The sequence below is a fragment of the Anomaloglossus baeobatrachus genome, chromosome 4, assembly GCF_048569485.1.
Source record: "Anomaloglossus baeobatrachus isolate aAnoBae1 chromosome 4, aAnoBae1.hap1, whole genome shotgun sequence".
Lineage (NCBI taxonomy): Eukaryota > Metazoa > Chordata > Amphibia > Anura > Aromobatidae > Anomaloglossus > Anomaloglossus baeobatrachus.
In genome coordinates, this window is record NC_134356.1 from 665,217,275 (window position 1) to 665,233,602 (window position 16,328).

At 51.9% G+C, this 16,328-nt stretch overlaps 1 protein-coding gene across 1 annotated transcript in view; it reads right to left on the reverse strand.

Moving 5' to 3' along the window:
• MISP3 (MISP family member 3) overlaps positions 1–14,527 on the reverse strand; it is a 72,272-nt gene extending 57,745 nt beyond the window's left edge. Inside the window, exon 1 of the mRNA XM_075346640.1 lies at positions 14,451–14,527. The gene's annotated coding sequence lies outside the window, so the exon portion shown is untranslated. The remainder of the gene's footprint in view (positions 1–14,450) is intronic.
• Positions 14,528–16,328: the final 1,801 nt, after the last annotated feature.

A 16,328-nucleotide genomic window follows, 5' to 3' on the forward strand; every position in this document is an offset into this window, starting at 1 on the left:
GAACCAGTGTTTGGCACTTCAGGTGGCATCTGAGGAGACACCAAGTGGTAAAGGAAGCTCTATAACCTCAGGGACGATGATGGAGATGGGGGCATGTGTGAAGCGGGGACATGAAACACTGATTATCACAGACTGTAATTATCACAGCCAGAACCACAACATGTTTATACTAAATATACAACGTAGTGCAACCTCATCAACGCCCCATCGTTCACCGGCCTTTTCCATACACATGGAGTGACCTTGGAAAGCTAAACGTCCCATCCCAGGCAATGACATACTGTACTATGCACAGCCCTCCTCTAACGCACTGCGCCCTGCTCCGGACACTGTGAACACCAATGACAAGTTAATATTATTGTGGGCCAGGTTTATGCTTCATGGGTACAAACATATAACAAGAGCTGAGAGAAAAAAAATTCTATATATACAGTACATTTTATATACAGTGCCTGCAAGTAGTATTCAACCCCCTGCAGATTTAGCAGGTTTACACATTCGGAATTAACTTGGCATTGTGACATTTGGACTGTAGATCAGCCTGGAAGTGTGAAATGCAGCAAAAAAGAATGTTATTTCTTTTTTTTTTTAAATTGTGAAAAGTTTATTCAGAGGGTCATTTATTATTCAACCCCTCAAACCACCAGAATTCTGTTTGGTTCCCCTAAAGTATTAAGAAGTATTTCAGGCACAAAGAACAATGAGCTTCACAGGTTTGGATTCATTATCTCTTTTTCCAGCCTTTTCTGACTCAGTAAGACCCTCCCCAAACTTGTGAACAGCACTCATACTTGGTCAACATGGGAAAGACAAAGGAGCATTCCAAGGCCATCAGAGACAAGATCGTGGAGGGTCACAAGGCTGGCAAGGGGTACAAAACCCTTTCCAAGGAGTTGGGCCTACCTGTCTCCACTGTTGGGAGCATCATCCGGAAGTGGAAGGCTTATGGAACTACTGTTAGCCATCCACGGCCTGGACAGCCTTTAAAAGTTTCCACCCGTGCCGAGGCCAGGCTTGTCCGAAGAGTCAAGGCTAACCCAAGGACAACAAGGAAGGAGCTCCGGGAAGATCTCAAGGCAGTGGGGACATTGGTTTCAGTCAATACCATAAGTAACGTACTCCACCGCAATGGTCTCCGTTCCAGACGAGCTCGTAAGGTACCTTTACTTTCAAAGCGTCATGTCAAGGCTCGTCTACAGTTTGCTCATGATCACTTGGAGGACTCTGAAACAGACTGGTTCAAGGTTCTCTGGTCTGATGAGACCAAGATCGAGATCTTTGGTGCCAACCACACACGTGACGTTTGGAGACTGGATGGCACTGCATACGACCCCAAGAATACCATCCCTACAGTCAAGCATGGTGGTGGCAGCATCATGCTGTGGGGCTGTTTCTCAGCCAAGGGGCCTGGCCATCTGGTCCGCATCCATGGGAAGATCCTCCATCAAGGATCTTAAGATGGGTCGTCATTTCATCTTCCAACAAGACAACGACCCAAAGCACACAGCCAAGAAAACCAAGGCCTGGTTCAAGAGGGAAAAAATAAAGGTGTTGCAGTGGCCTAGTCAGTCTCCTGACCTTAACCCACTTGAAAACTTGTGGAAGGAGCTCAAGATTAAAGTCCACATGAGACACCCAAAGAACCTAGATAACTTGGAGAAGATCTGCATGGAGGAGTGGGCCAAGATAACTCCAGAGACCTGTGCCGGCCTGATCAGGTCTTATAAAAGACGATTATTAGCTGTAATTGCAAACAAGGGTTATTCCACAAAATATTAAACCTAGGGGTTGAATAATAATTGACCCACACTTTTATGTTGAAAATTTATTAAAATTTAACTGAGCAACATAACTTGTTGGTTTGTAAGATTTATGCATCTGTTAATAAATCCTGCTCTTGTTTGAAGTTTGCAGGCTCTAACTTATTTGCATCTTATCAAACCTGCTAAATCTGCAGGGGGTTGAATACTACTTGTAGGCACTGTATATATATATATATATATATATATATATATACACACATACACATACAGAAACTACTACGGTATATAAACAGAGCGCCCCCTACAGCCAGTAGCACTAATCAGAGCTCAGATCTGATCCACAATGGTGCTGCCCATACATACTACTCTCTAATGGTTATACTTACCAAGCACCCGGTCACTTCACGCCAAACACCCAGTACCCTGACACTTCACCGCAAACACCTAGCACCCTGTCACGTCACCCCAAACACCCAGCACCCTGTCACTTCACCCCAAACACCTGGCACTATGTTACTTTACTGCACATTTTGAACACCCAACACACTGCTAATGTACCTCACATACCTGGACTCCTGTCTTTGCCCATAGACTACAAGGCTCAGTTCACACTGTCTTCCCAACATACTACTTTCCCAACATACTACTTTTCCAACACACTACTTTCAACAGACTGTGATCACTGTCTGTAAAAACATTAAAATTAATACATCTAGTTATCAAACATTTTGTAGTAGGACATATTATATGTTTTCGAAGTTTTGTCTATATTGGAACGGCATAGCTTATTGATAAAGTTTTTATAAGGAATAAATAATAAGGTATCTGTATTAAGTATGGATAGATGCTGACATAGCATGGTACCTATATATATATATATATATATATATATATATATATCCTTCCTTCTGGAAACTTCTAATGATTATGTCATGTGTAACTGTGTTCAACTGAAACACCCTATATGGATTGGACAGTTGTCATATAACACGGTGGGAGGGGGTGGCTGCTCACTCCTGCTCCGAGAGTCAATCCACACATGTCGAAGCGGATCCATCCATCCAGCCTATCCTGCATTCACCCAAGACGAAGCAAGATATATCTATCAGTCCTGCAACATGATTCTATTTGGGAACCAAGGTGAAATAGATGAAGATTTCTATTGATTTGTATGGACTCATTGAACTTTTTACGTAAGCTAATGAAGTATATTATTTTTCCTTTTTGTAACTGAATTTTGGCAACAATTTTTAAATAGATAAAATACATTTATTTTTAGAAGAGATCATCTCAGAGGACATCATATGGTGACCGGATTTGTTTTGCATCTTTTAAATTTAGGAAAGTATAATTATATATATTTTATATGATTATCAGTCACGGCCTACCATAACATGAATCCACATTATTATATTATTGAACTTACAACATGAATAATGCAAATTGATTATTATTCATCATTATTATTGATATTAATCCATTATCGCCAAATAAGGAAAGAAGATTTGTTATTTTAATGATGTATTAATTCATTTTTGGGGTTTCATTAATAATAATTAATCATTCACCCGCTTCAAGGGGGAATTGTAAAAACATTAAAATTAATACATCTAGTTATCAAACATTTTGTAGTAGGACATATTATATGTTTTCACAGTTTTGTCTATATTGGAAGGGCATAGCTTATTGATAAAGTTTTTATAAGGAATAAATAATAAGGTATCTGTATTAAGTATGGATAGATGCTGACATAGCATGGTACCTATTATATATATATATATATATATATATATATATATATATCCTTCCTTCTGGAAACTTCTAATGATTATGTCATGTGTAACTGTGTACAACTGAAACACCCTATATGGATTGGACAATTGTCATATAACACGGTGGGAGGGGGTGGCTGCTCACTCCTGCTCCGAGAGTCAATCCACACATGTCGAAGCGGATCCATACATCCAGCCTATCCTGCATTCACCCAAGACGAAGCAAGATATATCTATCAGTCCTGCAACATGATTCTATTTGGGAACCAAGGTGAAATAGATGAAGATTTCTATTGATTTGTATGGACTCATTGAACTTTTTACGTAAGCTAATGAAGTATATTATTTTTCCTTTTTGTAACTGAATTTTGGCAACCATTTTTAAATAGATAAAATACATTTATTTTTTACATTTTTGAAGTTCTTTCTTTCATGCGCTTTTACGTATTTGAAGAAAAATATATTTAAGAGTATATTTTTTTAACACTGTCCGTACACCCAGGTCTGATGCTGCACTATAGACTCCAAATACCATCAACTTTACCACTCACATTATCATCCTTCCTCATTATTTCAACCCACACAGCTAGTGGCACCCTACATGGCAAGCACTCTGCATAGTAAGCACCCTGTGTAATAAGCACCCTGCATAGTAAGTGTCGCGGGCGGGGAGGGCGCTGCGCTCACCATGCTCGGGTCCGGCGCTGCTGCTGCTCGGTGGCTCGAGCGGTGGGCCGGATCCGGGGACTCGAGCGGCGCTCCTCGCCCGTGAGTGAAAGGGATGGTTTGGTGGGGTTTGGGATGTCGGTTTGTGACGCCACCCATGGTATGTGGTGAGGTTGGGACACCACCGCTGCTCTGTACAGGGATCCCGAGAGCGTTGACAGGGAGCAGCTGGGATGGTTCTCTCCCCTCAGTGGGTAGGGGGAATTTTGGTGGTCCCGGGGCCCGGTGATGTTAACTGGAAGGTAGATGGCAGGGTTTGGCGAGGTGCAGGGTCGCGGGGGCAGCGCGGTGCCAGACGGCACGGTGGTACTCACTCAGCCAGTAACGTACACGGAGTCTCTGGTAAAACAGACAGCTGAATGGACGGGTCCCACAGGCGGCTGCGGTGATCACTCCCGGTAGGTTGACGGTGACTGTCTCTCCCTGCACCTTTGTTGTGTTTTTGGCCCTGATGGCTTCCCACCGGTAGCCCGCTCCCCAGCGGTGTGTTTGCCAGAGGAGCCTCTTTTGCCCGCAGGCGCTGGCCCTGGGAACCCTAGCTGTGGCGGTAGCTGTATTTCCCTTCACGGTTGAGCGGTTGCCTTCAGTCGGGTCTTTACTGCTGGGAAACCCCGGAGGTTCCCGTCGCTGACGGATTTGACCGGTTTAACGGTGACTCCAAGCCTGGTCGGGGTCCGTAGGCCCTGCCGGATGGTGCTGGCTTCTCTTCGCTCCCCGATCCGGTACCGGCAGGCCACCGTCCATCCCCACTCCTTACGGTTGTGCGTCAATCGGCCTCTCTTGCAGACGGTCACCACCGTCTGCCAACCTTGCTCTCAGGTGCCTGGGCCACGTACCCGGACACGGTCAGTCTGCTCCAGCTCCTCAACTACTACTTCCACCCTTCACTTTCCCTCACGGAACTTCAACTAACTTGCTTTTCCCGCCTCCAGGGTTGTGAACTCCTCAGTGGGAGGAGCCAACTGCCTGGCTCCACCCCACCTGGTGTGGACATCAGCCCCTGGAGGGAGGCTACAAGGATTTGTGTCTGACTTTGATGTTCCTAACCGGGGTGTGGGATGTGTTGTTGCAGTACTTATGACGTCCTGGCTTGTCCAGGGCGCCACATTCCCCCTTGGTTAAACGCAGACTGTCCACGGGCTGCCCGTCCATCACCGGTTTTATTTTCTTTTAAACTGCAAAAAGTAGAAAACACATCAACATCAACATATGCATTTCTTTATAAAACTTCCCATAAAGGGAGGCACGGTACTTTAACGTTACTAAACGGTAGTCTTTTATTAACGTTAACGGCTTCCGCTCTCCCCCCCGCTCAAACAACCTGGCCCTGATGCTGCCCCTAAGAAGTGGGCAGCACCCCTTGCTCCAGTCCAGAACCAAATTGCCCGAGCGGGTACGGTTTCTTTCAGGGGACCCCGCGTCCATGGACCCCCGGAGGATCGCCACCGGTTACGGTAGTGGCATACCTGGGCCATCCCTTTCCTCCAGGCCCATCCTCCCAAATAAGCCTCTCTGGAGGCGGTAACGGTAAAAGCCAACATTTTTATTTACATGCCACAAGTTTGTGGTTGCCCTGCAAGTTCTCGGGCTTGTCCGTAAGTAGTTCCTTACGCAAGGTGCAAAGGGTCCCTACGGGAACAACTTGCCGGCAACGGCCGGGTCAATCACAATGCTAATCTGTTCACAGTTCGGTTGATTACTTCCTGTTATCATTCGGTTACATACTTATACATTCAAGAACATCACACAACGGTGCTGGTGGTCCCAATGGGGACAACTTGCAGCGGGGAACCGTTGCCATCACTGCTCACTTTCGTCCTCTTCACCCGGCCCCGGGTGGAAGAACACGGGTACCAACCCCTCCAGCGCATAGCAGGCGCGACGAGGAAGGGCCGCCCGGTATCCATTATTTCCGCTCCGGGAGATGTAAGTGGCCTCCATGCCATACAAGGCGACGACTCCCTCGTCCTCCTCCAAAACAGGCTCTGTGTCAGGCCCGGAGTCACTATCATCTGTCCCTGTGCCAGGCGGGTTGCCGCCAGCTGCCGCAGTCTCCGGGTTCGCCATTCTTTCGGCTACCGCTACAAGGGGGTGTAAGTCAGATGGACCAGCAGTAGCGGAGCGCACGGGCAGGGAAAACGGAGGCAGTATGGGGGCCAGGGGCAGACCGGGTCCCTCAGCCGCAGCGGCCAGACCATCGGGGACACAGGGGCGTGGGTCACTCACCAGCTCCTCCATCATGGCCTCCATCCCGTACACCCGGGCGACCGCAGCTACCTCCTCCACCTCCGCGGTCCACTGCTCTATCAGAAGACATATCTGATCCCGGTAGCGCCGGCAGATACCCGCCGTTCGGGCCCTGAGCCATGCCGCCGTTCCGGGCACCGGCTCCGTAATCTCTGCGTCGCTGGACGGGGTGGACATGTTGGTAACGGTACCTTCCAGGAACCCAAAGATGGCTGCAGGGTCCTGGCGTCCCTGCTTTTATAGCCGCGATCTACATGCGGCCGGACGCCATCCGTCCCCCCTTGGTTTCTTTCGGCACCTCCTCTTCAGGGGCGGAGCTTCGGCTTTCGCGCCTCCACTGCTCGGGAAGACGCTCGAGCGGGGAACTTTTCGCGCCCAAGATGGCGGCTTCTGAAAATTTTCGGCCGGACACCTCCGGCGGGACACAAGGCGCACTTCTACCAGGCGGTAGAACGGTAAGATCCTGTTCGTGACGCCAAGTTGTCGCGGGCGGGGAGGGAACGCTGCGCTCACCATGCTCGGGTCCGGCGCTGCTGCTGCTGCTCGGTGGCTCAAGCGGTGGGCCGGATCCGGGGACTTGAGCGGCGCTTCTCACCCGTGAGTGAAAGGGGATCATTTTTGGGTTTGGGAAGTCAGTCCGTGACGCCACCCACGGTTTGAGGTGAGGTGCGGACACCACCGCTGCTCTGGACGGGGGATCTCGGGAGCGATGACAGGGAGCAGCCGAGATGTTTCTCTCCCCTCCGTGTGTAGGGGGATTTGGTGGTCCCGGGGCCCGGTGATGGTGACTGGAAGGTAGATGGCGGGGTTTGGCGAGGTGCAGGGTCGCGGGGGCAGCGCGGTGCCAGACGGCACGGTGGTACTCACTCAGCCAGTAACGTACGCAGAGTCTCTGGTAAAACAGACAGCTGGATTGACGGGTCCCATAGGCGGCTGCGGTGATCACTCCCGGTAGGTTGACAGTGACTGTCTCTCCCTGCACCTTTGTTGTGTTTTCGGCCCCGATGGCTTCCCACCGGTAGCCCGCTCCCCAGCGGTGTGTTTGCCAGAGGAGCCTCTTTTGCCCGCAGGCGCTGGCCCTGGGAACCCTAGCTGTGGCGGTAGCTGTATTTCCCTTCACGGTTGAGCGGTTGCCTTCAGTCGGGTCTTTACTGCTGGGAAACCCCGGAGGTTCCCGTCGCTGATGGATTTGACCGGTTTAACAGCGACTCCAAGCCTGGTCGGGGTCCGTAGGCCCTGCCAGATGGTGCTGGCTTCTCTTTGCTCCCCGATCCGGTACCGGCGGGCCACCGCCCGTCCCCGGTCCTTACTGTTGTGCGTCAATCGGCCTCTCCTGCAGACGGTCACCACCGTCTGCCAACCTTGCTCTCAGGTGCCCGGGCCACGTACCCGGACACGGTCAGTCTGCTCCAGCTCCTCAACTACTACTTCCACCCTTCACTTTCCCTCACGGAACTTCAACTAACTTGCTTTTCCCGCCTCCAGGGTTGTGAACTCCTCAGTGGGAGGAGCCAACCACCTGGCTCCACCCCACCTGGTGTGGACATCAGCCCCTGGTGGGAGGCAACAAGGATTTGTGTCTGACTTTGATGTTCCTAACCGGGGTGTGGGGTGTGCTGTTGCAGTACTTGTGACGTCCTGGCTTGTAGTAAGTAATAGTAAGCACGCTGTGTAGTAAGCATGCTGCATAGCAAGCCCCTGTGTAGTAAGTGTGACGCCCTGGCCTATCAGGACGTCACAGGGTATTGTGCAATCTGCCCTTCTGTACAGTATACATCTCCTCCTTGGTTAAGGGTCCCTAACCTTTGGTGTTGCCAAGAACAAGCTAATCAAAATCCTAGGAACACTCTGCACCACACCCACCAGACACACCAGTGGACGGCCTGAGTGGAATAGGGTCGCCCACTTGGGGGGTTGGTTAAGGGGAGGTCAGGAGCAAGACAGTGTAGTGTTGGAGGTGAAAGTGAGAGGAAGTCAGGACCTGGGCTCCTTGGAACTACTATGTGCCAGACGTTGGTCTAGGCCTGGTAGGAGCTGGACCCTGGTCGCAGGGGATTGTGACAAGGGGCACGGACTGTCGAGGAGGACAGCCGGCGGCCTTGTGCCATCACCAGGCAGGGGCCAGGGCACGACAGGGTACGTGGACCCTAGGTCAGGGAGTAGCGTCCTGACAATTTACCCGACGAGGACAGTGCCTTCAAGATCCGTTCTCCACCCGCTCCAAAATCGGGGTAGTAGCGCAACGAGGGGGATAGGACTTTCCACACATACAGTCCAGAAAATCCTAAGCGTGAACCCTGAGAGCAAGCTCACCCAGTTAGCCATACTGGTAAGCGGGACCCAATTAGTTCTACACTAAAGGGACCAACTAGAAGACAAGGTGCCAAGGCAAAGGTCACAGACAAACAGGCAAGACCAACGGGCACGGGATCCAGGCGTGCTCCCTTTAAGCGGCAGCGGTGTCCAGAACTTTGGTTTACCACAGTTGTCGGTGTCAGCGTTATTGGACTGAGTGAGTACACAAGTGACCCTTACTGTCCCAACGGCACGTCCCTACCCATTCCCCCTACACCAGCGCCACCGGGTACTCCCAGCTGTAGCGGTGGTACTGCACCTTACCACGCACCATGAGTGGCGTCACAAACTCACCACACCATCCCCTGTAAATACTCCCCCCTTTAAATTTGAGTGGCCGCACAACCCCCGGGTCCGCAGACCCCTCGAGCCACCACGGATCCGGATCCGTGCAGCCCGGCTGTTGTCGTGGGGGCGGCACACCCTAAAATTACCTGGCGTCACGAACAGGATCCGAGCAGGACCCACTTACCTGGGTGACGTGCGCCTAAGAAATCGAAAACCGCGAGTCAAGATTCCTTTTCCCGCCAATTCTGCCATGTTTTCGGCCAAAATGCCATCTTCCCCAAGAAAGCGCGCAAAGCAGAATCCCCGCCCTTCGTCCCGAGTGTGAGGCCGAAACCGGAAGTTCCCAGAGGGCAACAGCGCGTGAAGGAGTGCTGAGTGAAAACCGAGGGGGCGTGCTGGAATATAACTACAGCAGAAGAAAAGCAGGTACTCCAGGACTCTGACATAACGTTCCTGGGCAGCGCAGAGGAAAGATAGCGGAGCGGAGCTGGTCACTGGAATGTGCTGTTCCCAGGACCGCGACCTGGATTGAGGAGGAGAAAGAGCAGCTGTGCAGGAGAATGCGGACGCAGTTCCTGTTTATCTTGAATCACTGGACGGAAGAGATGAGAAGCCTGGCGATGGCGGTGCGAGCCCGTGATATCGAAATCCCACGTGAAGAGAGGGTAAGCGGTTACCTAGTCCCTATTGATTGCCCAAATCCGGCCACAGCGGCTGAGGGATCTGGACCGCCCCCCGCTGGCGGTGAGCACTCCACCATCACCAACCCCTTTCCTCGGCGGACGCCGAGCTGCCCACACCAATCCCGGCAGCCGAACCTTCGGTGCCTTTAAGTGAAGCTCTAGCTGCAGAAACCCCGGTTCTGTCCCTCATTCCAGTCATGACAGCGGTCATCCGGACCCCGGCCAGACCAGACCTGGCCACATCACCGGGCGCTTCCTCAGAGGCGAAGCACCCAGACCCTGCAACCCCAGCTGCAGAGCAGTCGGTTCTTCAGTTTGTCAAGGCGGAAGTGGAGCCTAGAGATCCACCGGTTCCACTGCCGCGCGGTGTTCCAACGGCTGTTGGATCCGCAAGAGTCCACTTAAAACCAGAGCCAGCTAGGGAGCCGAGGCCGGATGCTGACGCCCCCTACTGGGAATGACACCATCAACAATTACAAGCCTAAATAACTACACGAAATCGGCGACGACGGGAGCTTGTCACCCGCAACAGAGAGGAGAAGGAGCAAGTGAGGAGCGCTGCTTCATGAGTTAGAGGGCCATGGTGCCGTGGTCTCGTGAATCGGTTTGACCCCGAGCAAGGGTGGGGGTTCATCCGAGAAGCAGGCCTCACAGCTGGGGTGTTCATGTCCCTGCGGGATGTAGGGCAGCACCTCCCCTGGGGGCACCCCGAGCGCAATCTCCAACCTGAAGAAATGGTCACCTACACCCGGCATTGCGGAGAGTGGGGCTGGTATGCCCTGGAGGTGACCAAGCATGCGATGCTCGAAGAAGGGTTTGTGCTGGCATTGGTAGCACGTGGTCACAAGGAGGCGTGGCTACGGGACCCGGTAGTTTGAAGAATGTTGAAAAATATCAGTGGTTTAATGATGCCATAGAACTGCTAGGTAACGGTGTTTTCGTTTGTTGTTTTTCATAGTTTATTATTTTCCATATAGAAAATGTTAGTGAATAAGTGCGTAATCAATAAGGTTTTAAATGAACGAAGAAGTTACCTAATTTGCAACAAGATTCTTTACAATGTGTACACCCGGTACATGGACTTTGTTGAATTTATATAGTAAAAAAAATGGACTACGGTCACAGGACTGGTGTGACTAACATGAACTTGTGTTATTGTACATAGTTGCACCTTTTGTGCCCACCAGAGTAGTCTAACACAACGCCCGGGACCTTAACCTGGTCACGGACCCACCATAGGTATGCAGCGGGTCAGGTTGTTTGGGTGGCGAGTTGATGGGATCTAGGAGATTGGGACTGGGCTGTTGTGGGAAAAGGCTGCAATGGAGCAGGTTGAGTCTCCGCTACCACTGAAACCGGTAGCGTCCCACCGTTGGGAGATGAACTCTTAATAATGTTAAGTAACGTTTAAGTGACAAGCCTCCCTGATCAGGGATGTATGTGTGAATAAAAATGTTAATTTTCTTACCTTTTTCTACAGTTAAAAAAAAAAAAATAAACCTCTGATGTCCTGTATCTCGGGGACGAGCTACGTTTAACCAAGGAGGAATGTGAAGCCCTGGCCTATCAGGACGTCATAGGGTATTGTGCAATCTGCCCTTCTGTACAGTATCCATCTCTTCCTTGGTTAAAGGTCCCTAACCTTTGGTGTTGCCAAGAACAAACTAATCAAAATCCTAGGAACACTCTGCACCACACCCACCAGACACACCAGTGGACGGCCTGAGTGGAATAGGGTTGCCCACTTGGGGGGTTGGTTAAGGGGAGGTCAGGAGTGTCAGGAGCAAGACAGTGTAGTGTTGGAGGTGAAAGTGAGAGGAGGTCAGGAGCTGGGCTCCTTGGAACTACTAGGTGGCAGACGTTTGTCTGGGCCTAGTAGGAGCTGGACCCGGTCGCAGGGGATTGTGAAAAGGGGCACGGACTGTCGAGGAGGACAGCCGGCGACCTTGTGTCATCACCGGGCAGGGGCCAGGGCACGACGGGGTACATGGACCCTAGGTCAGGGAGTAGCTTCAGGCGTCCTGACAATTTACCCAACGAGGACGGAGCCTTCAAGATCCGTTCTCCACCCGCTCCAAAATCGGGGTACTAGCGGAACGAGGGGGATAGGACTTTCCACACATATGGTCCAGAAAATCCTAAGCGTGAACCCTGAGAACAAGCTCACCCAGTTAGCCACATTGGTGAGCGGGACCCGATTAGTTCTACACTAAAGGGATCAACTAGAAGACAAGGTGCCAAGGCAAAGGTCACAGACTAACAGGCAACACCAACGGGCACGGGATCCAGACGTGCTCCCTCTAAGCGGCAGCGGTGTCCAGAACTTTGGTTTACCACAGTTGTCGGTGTCAGCGTTATTGGACTGAGTGAGTACACAAGTGACCCTTACTGTCCCAACGGCACGTCCCTACCCACATCACCGAGTCCCCGGGGCATTCCCCCCTACACGTGGAGGGGTTAAAAACCTGGCTGCCCACTCCATCGCCACCGGATACTCCCAGCTGCAGCGGTAGTACTCCACCTTACCACGCACCACGGGTGGCGTCACGAACTTTCCACACCATCCCCTGTAAATACTCCCCCCCTTCAAATTTGAGAAGCCGCACAACCCCCGGGTCCGGAGACCCCTCGAGCCACCGCGGATCCGAGCAGCCCGGCTGCTGGCGTGGGGGCGGCACATAAGCACTCTGCATAGTAAGTACTCTGTGTAGTAAACACGCTGCATAGTAAGCACTCATTAATTCAACCCACAGCTAGTGGCACCCTACATGGCAAGCACCCTGCATAGTAAGCACTCTGCATAGTAAGCACCCTGTGTAGTAAGCTCCCTGTGTAATAATCACCCTGCATAGTAAGCACTCTGTGTAGTAAGCACCCTGCATAGTAAGCATCCTGCATAGTAAGCACTCTGCATAGTAAGCACCATGTGCAATAAGCACCCTGCATAGTAAGCACGCTACGTAGTAAGCACCCTGCATAGTAAGCACTCTGCATAGTAAGCACTCTGCATAGTAAGCACCCTTTGTAATAAGCATCTTATCAGTTCATCCTACACCCAGCTCCTTGTCACAGCACCTCACACCCTATAAAGTCTGTACATCTGTCTCCCAGTTACTGCTTTCAGAAAACCAAGACTCATATGCCTGCACCCCTCACCCACTAACCACCGACATCGCACAGCGTATAAAGCTCCCGGCTCCCTCACCCCATACACCCAGCATCCTGTTACTTTTCATTACATATTAGGCGCCCTATTCCTACACTGCACGGACGCAGCACCCCGCCACTGTGCAACAGACAAAGAACCCTTTACTCGCACACACCCAGTGCCCTGTTATTACAGCTGTCTCCTTGCCCAATGTACCCAATGCACTGTGATTGCACCACTCACTCATAGACACCTGTCTCTGCTCAATAACCTTCATGCCCCTGGTCCGTACACCCCTCAAACCCAGCTCCTGGTCCGTACACCCCACACACCCAGCTCCTGGTCCGTACACCCCACACACCCAGCTCCTGGTCCGTACACCCCACACACCCAGCTCCTGCTCCGTACACCCCACACCCAGCTCCTGGTCTGTACACCCCACACACCCAGCTCCTGGTTTGTACACCCCACACACCCACCTCCTGGTCCATACACCCAACACACCCAGCTCCTGGTCCGTACACCCCACATCCAGCTCCTAGTCCGTACACCCCACACACCCAGCTCCTGGTCCGTACACCCCACACCTAGCTCCTGGTCTGTACACCCAACACACCCAGCTCCTGATTCGTACACCCAACACACCCAGCTCCTGGTCCGTACACCCCACACCTAGCTCCTGGTCTGTACACCTCACACACCCAGCTCCTGGTCCATACACCCCACACACCCAGCTCCTGGTCCGTACACCCCACACCCAGCTCCTGGTCTGTACACCCCACACACCCAACACCTATCACTTCACTCCACATGCTCAGAGCTCTGTCTCTGCGCCCACCATCCTTGTCTCTGCACCCGCCATCCTTGCCTCTGCACCTCTTACACACTGAGTACCCTGTCATTACACCCCTTGCACACCCAGCATCCTGATACACGTGGCACCCCGTGACTGCTTTCAACAATCCCATAGTCTTGTCACTGAACCCCTTACCTACCTAGCACCCCATATGTTCACTCTACAAACCCACCATCCCTCCATGTTCTGTGAGCTCTCACCTGGCCGTCGCTCTCTCACCTGGCCGTCACTCTCTCACCTGGCCGTCACTCTCTCACCTGGCCGTCGCTCTCTCACCTGGCCGTCACTCTCTCACCTGGCCGTCACTCTCTCACCTGGCCGTCGCTCTCTCACCTGGCCGTCACTCTCTCACTTCGCCGTCACTCTCTCACCTGGCCGTCACTCTCTCACCTGGCTATCACTCTCTCACCTGGCTATCACTCTCTCACCTGGCCGTCACTCTCTCACCTGGCCGTCACTCTGTCACTTGGCCGTCACTCTCTCACCTGGCCGTCACTCTCTCACCTGGCTATCACTCTCACCTGGCTATCACTCTCACCTGGCTATCACTCTCACCTGGCTGTCACTCTCTCACCTGGCTGTCACTCTCTCACCTGGCTGTCGCTTTCTCACCTGGCAGTCGCTGTGTCACCTGGCTGTCGCTCTCTCTGCAGCACCGTCTCTCCCGCTCTCTCACCTTGAGTGTGTCCTGTGTTACTTGGTGGCACAATGAGCTGATTGTGTAATTTGGTGACTGGTTGCGACTGCCTGGTACTGAGGACACAGAAGGACACACATGAGGTATGAGCGTTCCCAAATCACTTACCTGTACTGCATACCTGGATGTCACCTGCCTGAAAAATCCAACAATATATATTCTTTTAATTTACAGCTATGTGCCCATAGTGACACTCACAGGATATCACAAAAGTGAGTACACCCCTCATATTTTGTAAATATCTTTCTAAATCTTTTCATGGGACATGAATATTTTGTGTGGCCACCATTGTTTTCAAGCACTGCCTTAACTCTTGGGACTGGAGGTCACTGGAGCTTCACAGGTGCCGCTGGATCCTCTTCCATCCTCCATGAGGAGCTGGTGGATGTTAGAGACCTTGGGCTCCTCCACCTTCCGTTTGATGAGGCCTCACAGATGCTCCATAGGGTTTAGGTCTGGAGATGCTCGGCCGGTCCAGCACCTTTACTGTAAGTTTCTTTAGCAAGGCAGTGGTGGTCTTGGATTTGTGTTTGGGTTCGTTATCATATTGGAATATTGCCCTACCACCCAGTTGCAGAAGGACGGGTGTGATGATCTGGGGTTGATGCAATATTTTTTATTTCTACAGCAACCATAGTGCTTATGCTCCTCCAGACGAAGGATATCATGACCATAACAAATGTATCCAGCTCCAAACTCTATACTCCATCCATGGGTACCAGGACTTGGCTACAACAACAGATGGTCCACTTCACAGCACCAACTACTGACCAAACATGTCTTCTTACTTTTATATCTCTTTTGGGATCAGTCCCCTGATTAGGAGAAGTGATCACATCCCACCCCCTTGAACATTTGTTTCATGTAACTCCAAGTATGAAGGAGGGTGGTCTCAGATCAGTCTGTAGGACTGTGTATCAGGGAGGACCCCTGCAGAGGGGAACAACAGACCCACAACTTCCTACCATATGCAGGACAATGAATCCTACTACAGACCTAATCACAATAGCGTCCAAGGAGGCCAACTAATATGGCACACTGTTACAACTCCTTCCCCCTTCCAATTGTGTACGGACAAATGACCTTAAACTAATAAGCAAGTGTCGCGGGCGGGGAGGAGGGTGTCAGCATACTACGCTCACCCCTTCTGCTCGGGTCCGGCGGCTGCTGCTCAGTGGTGGCTCGAGTGGTGGGCCGGATCCCGGGGGTTTCTCGAGCGGCACTCCTCGCCCGTGAGTGAAAGGGGTTTGTTGGGTGTGGGGATTGTTTATAGTCCGTGACGCCACCCACGGTTGTGGTGATTTCACCACCGCTGCTCAATACGGGGGTCCCGGGGATGGTGATGCGGAGCAGCCAGGTGTTGTGTTGCCCCTCCGTGGGTAGGGGTCGGTGATCCCGGGGCCCAGTGACGGTTGGGAGGTGCAGGGCCTGGTGGGCGCAGGGACGCGGGGGCAGCGCTGTGCCTTGCGGCACTGTGGTACTCACTCAGCCTGAGACGTTGACACAGTCTGTACGGTAAACCAAACGGCTGGTAAGACGGTCCCACGGACGGCTGCAATTGCTCTCCCAGTAGGTGACGGTGATGCCCCTCTTCCTTGCATCTTGTGTACTAATTGGTTGCGATGGGTCCCCACCGGTAACCCGCTCCCCGGCTTCAAGCTGGACCGGGGGAGCTCTACTCTTTGCCCGCAGGCGCTGGCCCTCAGAAACTGGTGCCCTGGCGGTAGCGGTGTCTCTGTTGTACAGGTTGGGCTGTTGCCTTCACTCGGGTCTTGGTTGTTGGGGGATCTACG